Here is a 9,175-nt window from a genome sequence, read left to right on the forward strand (position 1 = left end):
GGTCTATTAAATGTGTAATTTTCAGATTTATATCTGGTCCATTAACAAAGAATGAAAAAATTCAAAACATTTGTTTTTAAAGTGTTTTTAAGTATAAGCTTGTCATAATTGTTTCTCTAAAAAAAAAAAAAAAAAAAAAAAAAAAAAAAAAAAAAAAAAAAAAGAAAAAGGTATCTATACTGAGTAGTGTAATACCACAAAATGTATTAAGGCTAAGAAACTACTCTTTGGAAAGATAGTATTAAAAATGGTTTTTTTAAATTTACAACCAACAACTTTGAGACATTAAAAGTGTATTCCCTAATACATTCAGCAGGGTGATCATGGTTTTAATTTATGGTCCAGTGTCTGCTGAAATAAATACCTCTTATATGAAAGGTCTGGCGCAATCCATTACCGAATAATTTAAAAAACCACAGACGCTTATAAAAGTGTAAGAATGCTTGCAGCCTGAAACAAAAATGGCTGCTCTTTCTAAACGATAACCAATAAATGTTTTTAAAAAATATTTTTGAGTCCACCAAACATGAAGGAATTCACCCAGCGAATTCTTTCTACGCGAATGCAATTGTCTCTCTTTGTAATTTTATTGCTTTCTCAAGTATGTTTCCCTTTGGATACAATTAATTGATAGTTTTATGGTTTGGATGGTGTACGATCTTCCACAGAATGCTTGTATTTACTTAATAGGCACACGTTTCAAAATCCAAATATTAGATCATTATTTCTCTAAAGGAAACATTTTTTCCAGTATAAATCCTAGAGGCAGAATTGTATTGTTTACATTGTGACTGCAGCACTACTCTTCTCTCACCTGTTGTATATAAATATTTCTGGAATAATTTTATCACCTCTTTAACAGGACACTAATGACAGCAGCGGAGAAGCTTGCCGCTGTTCCTGATGTGGATATCGACCCAGAAGGAACATTTAAGTATGTTCTAATAGGTGTCTTTGGTCCAGAGGGTCCTGATGGCAAAGAACCGAGCAAATTAGTGGTCAGTAACTGGTAAACTAATATTTGGTCAACTTTGTGATACATTATTATTTGAGAGACAGTCGTTAGCATCATTTTTCAATTTTCTCAGTTGAATTTTTTCTTTTGATGTCGGTGACTTCCAATGGGGAATTGTAGCCTAAGGTTGGTTGTTATCTGCATAACATAGTGTTTCAGTGTTTACTGTTAAATTGGAAGGGAGATGGTGGATGGTGATACAACTGAAAACACACAAAAAATTTTCACTGAAACACTGTTGAACTACAGTTATGGCCCTGTGTGCTATGGTATCTTTGTCAGATAGTGTTGACAGAGGACATGAAAAAGCATTCAAAGAAGAGCAACTTATGTTGTTTTATTGCTAAGAAGGGGGAGTGCGCCATGGACATGCAGGGTGTGTACGACCCGGAAGAGCTGGGGAAAAACCCGGGAAATTTTTCATTGTTTTTGTTTTCAGTTAAATTTGTGTAATTTTGATTGGTAAGAACCAATACTCTAACAAAGGATATTTCTGTGTCTCAATACTGCAGCAATAAAACATGAACAAGAGAAAAAACGAAAATAAAACTTAAATTTCAAGGGAAATGCACCATATACAGCAACAAAACGGTGCTCATACAAGTGTCCGCCAACAGTAAAATGCGTCAAAGGCCTTAGGAAGACTGTGCAATGCTTTGTAACAGCAAATTGCCTCTGCTGAGCGTGACGTCACAACTGTTTACATTAAATTCATTTTAACAGTTACGAGCTCGATCATGCACATGCACAGTTGAGTAGTACCTTCTCCCGCTTCTGGCTACAGAAATTGTTGGTTGTGTAAGCAGTCGCAGCAAGCAGCTAGATGCTACTGGGAAAAATTTTACTGGAGCGCCCAAGCTGCCAGATTTATACATGCGCAGGAGGTCCAAATCTAGGGAGGGGGGGCAAATTCATATTCTTGAGGGGGGGGGGGGGGGAGGAAACCTTGTTTCACAAAGCGACTCGCATCCAGCGCACGTTAGTATGTTAGTTTATCGATTATTCATATTACGTTGAAACTCATCCCTGTCGGTTTTTGAACATTTTTAACACATTCTAAGTTGATTTTGAATGAATCGTAAGTTGATTTGTGAATGCGTGCGTAGTGTACATGTTTCCTCTGTCAGTGGAATCTGACAGAGCTGAGCGAAGTAAGGCTGAACGGATGAATGCCAACCGCTGTCTGATTGTGTGGTTGATTGTGTTTGCGAATGATGAGCGTTGTTGTAATTACTAGCGGAATCCATAGATTCAGATTACAGGAGTGGAAATAAACGAATAACAGGTAAGAATGATTACGTATTACGTTCTCGGTGTATACAAGAAAATGAAATTTTGACAAAAAATTTTTGGGCAGATCGCTATACTAGTAAGGGCGAGTTGTACAGTCCACAGCTAGCAGCTACTTTAAGTTTCTAGTTCACCTTTATCTCTCCCCATATTTTTTTATCTTTCATTTTCATTTCAACCTCATGTTACACTTTCCACCTTCTAATACCATGTCACCCTCACAACACCCCCACAAAAAAATGGTCTTTAAATATGTCTGCTTGTGTCTGTATATGTGGTCTTTAAATATGTCTGCTTGTGTCTGTATATGTGTGGATGGATATGTGTGTGTGCGCGAGTGTATACCCGTCCTTTTTTCCCCCTGAGGTAAGTCTTTCCGCTCCCGGGATATATATATATATATATATACACACACTTCCCAACTGTAATTCAGACTGTTCTGCGCATCGGTCCCGGATCTCTAATATTTCCGAACCGGGGCAATACCCCGCCATCCCCTCGAGCGTTTGAGATAGGACGTTAAAAAAAATTTTTATATATATATATATATATATAAATTCCCCTCGAGCGTTTGAGATAGGACGTTAAAAAAAAATTATATATATATATATATATATATATATATATATATATATATAATTTTTTTTTAACGTCCTATCTCAAACGCTCGAGGGGATGGCGGGGTATTGCCCCGGTTCGGAAATATTAGAGATCCGGGACCGATGCGCAGAACAGTCTGAATTACAGTTGGGAAGTGTGTAGTCTCCACGTGACCCATTTTTACATTTAGTGTTTTTGCTGCTTCCTCTTCATTTACTGCTCCCACGTCAAATGAAGACAAAACAGATTTCTGTGGCCGGGAGCTATCAAGTGAATTAAAATACATTCACATAATTATGGAAGGCTAAACTGTGTTATTAGTAGCAGATTTTATTTTATTTCCATCTTTCTGACAGTCAAGCGTTAATTGCCTTTTAGAACAATGAAGTTATTTTTGTTGGTTTGCCAAAGTTATTTTCTTTCATTGATCTTTTCCACTAAGGCAGACAATATAATTTAGACAAAGTGTTTAATTCCACACACTGTGTTTGCTGCATTTCAAGTGCACATTTTCAACTTCTAGCTTATTTGGCGTTACGCCATAATAAAGAACCAAATATGAGACAGGACAGTACTGGTACTCCAAGAAAATTTACATCCCAAAAACCACATAGAAAAGCTTAATAACAGGTCGTGGGATTCTGGACATACAAATTTGCACTTTAAATGTGAACATTTTAGTATGGGTCATGAAATTCTGATTCTCTTGGAGTATCCTCTGATGTCTTGTTTCTTACATAATGTAATATCTTTTATTGTTTCACACGTACGAACATGCGGGCTCCCTACGACATCGTAGCTGCGCTTGCGCAGTGATGCCTGTCATCTGGCGCTCTCTGGCAACTGCAGAAACGAACCTATTTCTAACAGGTCGTGGGAAAATATTTCGAATGGTGGGTTGAAAATCGTTACCATCAAAGTACCATTCTAGCAGTTACACCAGAACTATGTGAGATAATATACGATGAATTTCTTAAATCACAAAGTATTTGACTCTCATTTAAAAATCAACTCTTTGATGATGAGCCATTTAGATGAATTTTGAGCCTGGAAGATCAGACATTAATGTCGTTATTAAAAATTTTACTGGCACCTTTGTGTGATACATCTTAAATTGTAATACGCGCATAAAAGACCAACATTTTATGTGAAAGCTTAGCTTCTCTTGCAGCGTATTAATCTGATAGACCAATATTATATGTGAAGGCTTTGCGTTTCGTTTAGCAACAGTATTTACATTAATTTGAACCATTAACTTTTTCTGTTTGTGTGTTCGCGCTACTTAACAGTGATGTTGCTGTTGGTTGACTACATCACGTGTCCTAAGCTCTGAATACCTGCTGTGATCGGCTGGCGAAATCGCATGAAATGAGCTATGACTAACTTACAAAAGCGCATCCCAATCTCAATTTCAATGCTTTGGAAAGTAACATGCGGTGTTTGGTGGAATTCGAGTTCATACTTTCCTGATACAAAAATATACAGCATACATGTTGCTGCACATCAAAGATCTTTCCAAAATGCGTGTTTTTTTTATTTTTTTCCCTAAAGCGCCAGGACATTCTACGCCCGTGTATAAAACCATAATCAAAGGACTTATAAGTTATACAGTTCCAAGAGAAAATATACCGTCAGTTAACAGGGAAAAAGTATGTTTTCACTTGGGAGAAAGTGTATTTTTGACTGAGAAAACTGGGAATTTTTTTTCCTTGTCCGCGTATACCCTGACATGATATACAAGTTGGGGTGACAGTCATTAAAACAAAGGTGTTTTTTGTTATGATGAGATGTTTTCAGGAAATTTCCTCTGAATGGCAAAATATTTTGTTGGCACCCACCTACATAGGGAGAAATTATTATCATGATAAAGTAAGAGAAATCAGAGCTCCCACAGAAAGATTTAAATGATATTTTTCCCCAGTGCTGTTGAAGAGTGGAATGTTACAGAAATAGTCTGAAGGCTTTTCGATGAATCCTCTGCCGAACACTTAAGGATACAGGATACTTATAAATGGTGGAAAAATCAAAATTTTTTAAATGACTTTATTAAATTCTATAGTCTTTCCTGATTACATTGATATATACACTGTAGGGTTTGAAATGAAAAAAGACCTATACATACCAAATTTTAAAGTTACGGTCATGTACGAGGTGCGACAATAAAGTAATGAGACTGATTTTCTTTGCAAGGTGTGGCACCCCTGCAGGCTTGCGTAGGCACAATATCTGTGACCTTGGTCTATAAGCCGCTTCTAGTCCAAGCGGCATGTTGAAGCAACTGCTCAGTCACGAGTTGTGCTGTAATAAGTTAACACGTGTTAGTGTCTCTCATCACAGAAATGGAACTGCATAATATTGCGCAACAGTATGCCATTTCTTTTTGCGTTAAATTGAGTGAAAACGCGACGACAACTTACGGTAAGCTTAAGAAGGCTTTTGGAGAGGAGGTTATGTCAAAAGCTCAAGTTTCTGATTGGCATAAAATGTTTAGTGAAGGCAGAACAAATGTTGAAGATGAAGACTGCAGTGGACGACTGTCAACCTCACGGATGGGTGCATGAACTCGTAAAATCTGATAGAAGTTTATCCATGAAAATGATTGCAGGAGAACTGCACATCAATCGAGGAACGGTTCGTCTAATAATAACATTGCTGATAATTGGATTCTGCATCACGATAATGCACTATCCCATACTGCTCTGTCAGTACAGTAATTTCTAACCTCAAAACAAATTTCGGTACTACCAGAGCCACCTTATTCACCAAATATTACTCCGTGCAACTTTTTTCTCTGTGAAAGAGTCAAAATGGCGGTCAAGGACACCATTTTCAAATAACACAAGATGTCCCAAGAGCTGTGACGAAGGTCTTGGAGGATATTACAGAAGATTAGTTCCAGAAATGTTACCATCAATGGCAGAAGTGCTAAAGAAAGTGTGTGCAATCAGAAGGGAACTTTGAAGGAGACAACACGAAAATTGACTAAAACTGTAAGCAACATTTTTTTTCACATCAGTGTCATTACTTTACATTCGCACCTTGTATACTGCCATGCCCCCTTTATTTCTGTTACAGAAACCAGTATTATTTTGAAAAGAACTGTGCACTTTCTTTCTGTTTCCAGCGATTATATGTATGATACATTGTATATGTTGGTAACAGTGCAGGTTTCTAGCGTCTGTAAATGATTATCTTTGCAAGTATTTACTTTTGTGTTCTGAAGCAGTTTGTTCACATGTTAATAAACGTTTGTTTCCCAAGTGCTACATATATTTGTGGAAATACATATTTTTTAGTGTGCCACACATCAAGAAATTCAATAAAAGGAAATTCTGTGGTAACCAGTTGACAAACAAAACAAGCCACACTGTTGAAAGTAACCTACGTGTCAGTTCTTCAGTGAAGAAATTCACATGTGGCACGCCTCCTGGTGATTCAAATTTTTGTGTTAAAAATGACGCTGTTTGTAGTGGATTTGTTGTTGTTGGTGTGGGTATCTTATCTTCTTTGATAAAGGAAGTGGAAAAATGTAAACAATGTGATGGTGTAGGCTGTCTGGAACTAACTGAACAACAAAGTAGCAGGAAGGGTTTAGCGCCAAAATTAGTTGGTCTGTGTAGATCCTGTAATAAATCTACCTCGAAAATGACTTCGAACATTGTGCATAATTCATATGATGTGAATTTGAAGTTAGTGTACGCAATGCGTGCAATAGGAAAAGGAAAAAAAGGCTGCACAAACGTTCTGTCATTTGATTGATCTTCCTCCTCCCAGTAGGTTCAGCAAGTACATAAGAATACTTTTAGGTGCCTTGACGGTTGTGTCTAAAGCATCTATGAAATGTGCAGTAGAAAAAACTGTTAATATTAGTGAAACAAGGGACATTGCTGTTGCACTTGATGGGACATGGCAACATCGAGGACATCGTTCCTTGAATGGTGTTTTAAGTGCTACTTCTGTGGAGAATGGAAAAGTTTTTGATGTTGAGTGCTTATCTAATTATTGCCACACCTGCCATAGTAACACTGAAGGACATATTGAACATCAGTGTTATAATAATTATGATGGTTACAGTAGAGGTATGGAGAGTGATGGAGCTCTAAAATTATTTCAGAGGTCAGTGCCCGTTCATAACCTTAGATATACAAAGTACCTAGGTGATGGGGAATCTAAAGCTTTCAATAAAATTAATGAGTTCAATGTTTATGGTGATAGCTTCGTAACAAAACTGGAGTGTTGTGGACATGTGCAAAAGAGGATGGGTGCTAGATTGAGGAAGCTAAGAAGAGAAATGAAAGGAAAATTGCTATCTGATGGAAAATCTCTGTCTGGCTGAGACAGATTGACAAAAACTGAAATAGACCTCCTTCAGAGGTATTAAGGACTGGCCATTAGACAAACTGCACCTCTGAATGATGATACAGCAATGAGGAAAGCTGTATGGGCCACCTACTTTCATAAGTTGTCCACAGATGACCACACTGTTCATGGACTTTGCCCTAAAGGAGTAGATTCTTAGGTGTGCTTACCAAAAAGCAAAAGAAAGTGGTCAAATATACTATCAAAATATCATAAGCATTTTCTTCTTGAGCCTGTTATGAATGAAATAAAACCAATTTTTAGAGACCTGAGTGGACCCTGTTTTGCTTAGTACCACATTTACTAGAATCTAAGACGCACCTGAAAAATGAGACTCGAAATCCAGGAAAAAAAATTTTCCCGAATCTAAGCCGCACCTGAAATTTGAGACTTGAAATTCAAGGGGAGAGAAAAGTTTTAGGCCGCACCTCCAAATCGAAACAAAGTTGGTCCATTGTAATATGAGACACAATTTAGGTCAAATGAATGACGATACAGCTACAGTAGTTTGGTTCGAGTCGTAAGCTCAGTAGTTAAGCTTTACCAGGTAGCCATTACTATGCGTCAGGCGCTCCGTCCATATTATACGGGTACCCTTCCTCTTTCGCGTACTTCGTTAGCGAAACAATGGCAAGAGACTGCTATTTACTGTTACCTACACTCCTGCTTTCTTGGAGAATGATCAACAAGAACCAAATAATAGACAGCGTACGATAGAAGATATTCTGAACGGGAGTTTAGCGAAAATTTTTCTCCGTTTGAAAATCTTTGCAGGCACCTCGTTAGTACATTACATTCTGCACTGAAATTAGTCATCTTCGATTTAAAAATCTAGTCAATTGCCGTGCTTCATTTCTGACTGTATCACTATTAGGCATAAGAATAATACAAATATAAATATGGGATGATATCTATATTTTTCCGTGTTTGCTGTTGTCTCACTCTAGTTTCGTAGTTTATTAGGCAGACAGGATTTAAATGAGTTAGCAGCAAACACGAAAGAATACATGGCAAAATGTTTATATTCTAATTATTCTTATGTGAAGAGAATACTGCATGCTATTCACAATTCATAAAAGTTCCTATAAGGAACCATCTCTTCTCACAGTTAGGAAAAAATTCAGAACGTAGAGTTGGCCATATTGACAAACATCCCAAACAGTCTTGCCAGTCGGATTTTCGTAGTGCATTGAAATGCTGCTACATTCAAAGGTGCACAATACGGAATTTGTATTTACTTCGTTGGATAATGTATGAAAATGCAGTGGTCGAAACTCAAGGCGGAGGAAAAACTTGTCTGCCACCCCTTTTTCTTTTTCTTTTTTTTTTTTTTTTTTTAATACACTCATGCAGAGGGTTTGGCGCCAGTATTTATCTTTGTGCCTGCAAAGCATGCCTGTGTAGCGCTACATATATTCGACAGCAGAAGTTAGTTGTGGCGGCACCTACCAACATTTTCCAGAACTTCCGCTTACTTTGCACTCAATTCTAAGCCGCAGGCGGTTTTTTGGATTACAAAAACTGGAAAAGAAGTGCGGCTCAGATTCGAGTAAATACGGTAAATGTCTTCATGGGGGCACTCAGAATACAAATGAAAGTTTCAACCATTCCATACGGGAAAGATTACTCAAGAATGTTTTTGTAGGAATAAATACATTAATAGTTGGTGTACTAGATGGTGTGCTATGTTTCAATGATGGAGTGATAGGAAGGTAGGAAGTCCTGAGAAATTTAGGCATAAAATGTGGCTCTAATATGAAAGATCAATTTCTTCTGTGTGACAGACAACGGGTGCATGAAGCTGAGAGATTCGCTCTTCAAGTTACCAAAGAAGCAAGAAGTGCTAAAAGGAATGCCAAGAGGAAGCTTGAAGATGAAGAAAGGCTGCAGGATGTAGACTATGCTTCAGGA

The sequence above is a fragment of the Schistocerca americana genome, chromosome X (assembly GCF_021461395.2).
Source record: "Schistocerca americana isolate TAMUIC-IGC-003095 chromosome X, iqSchAmer2.1, whole genome shotgun sequence".
NCBI lineage: Eukaryota > Metazoa > Arthropoda > Insecta > Orthoptera > Acrididae > Schistocerca > Schistocerca americana.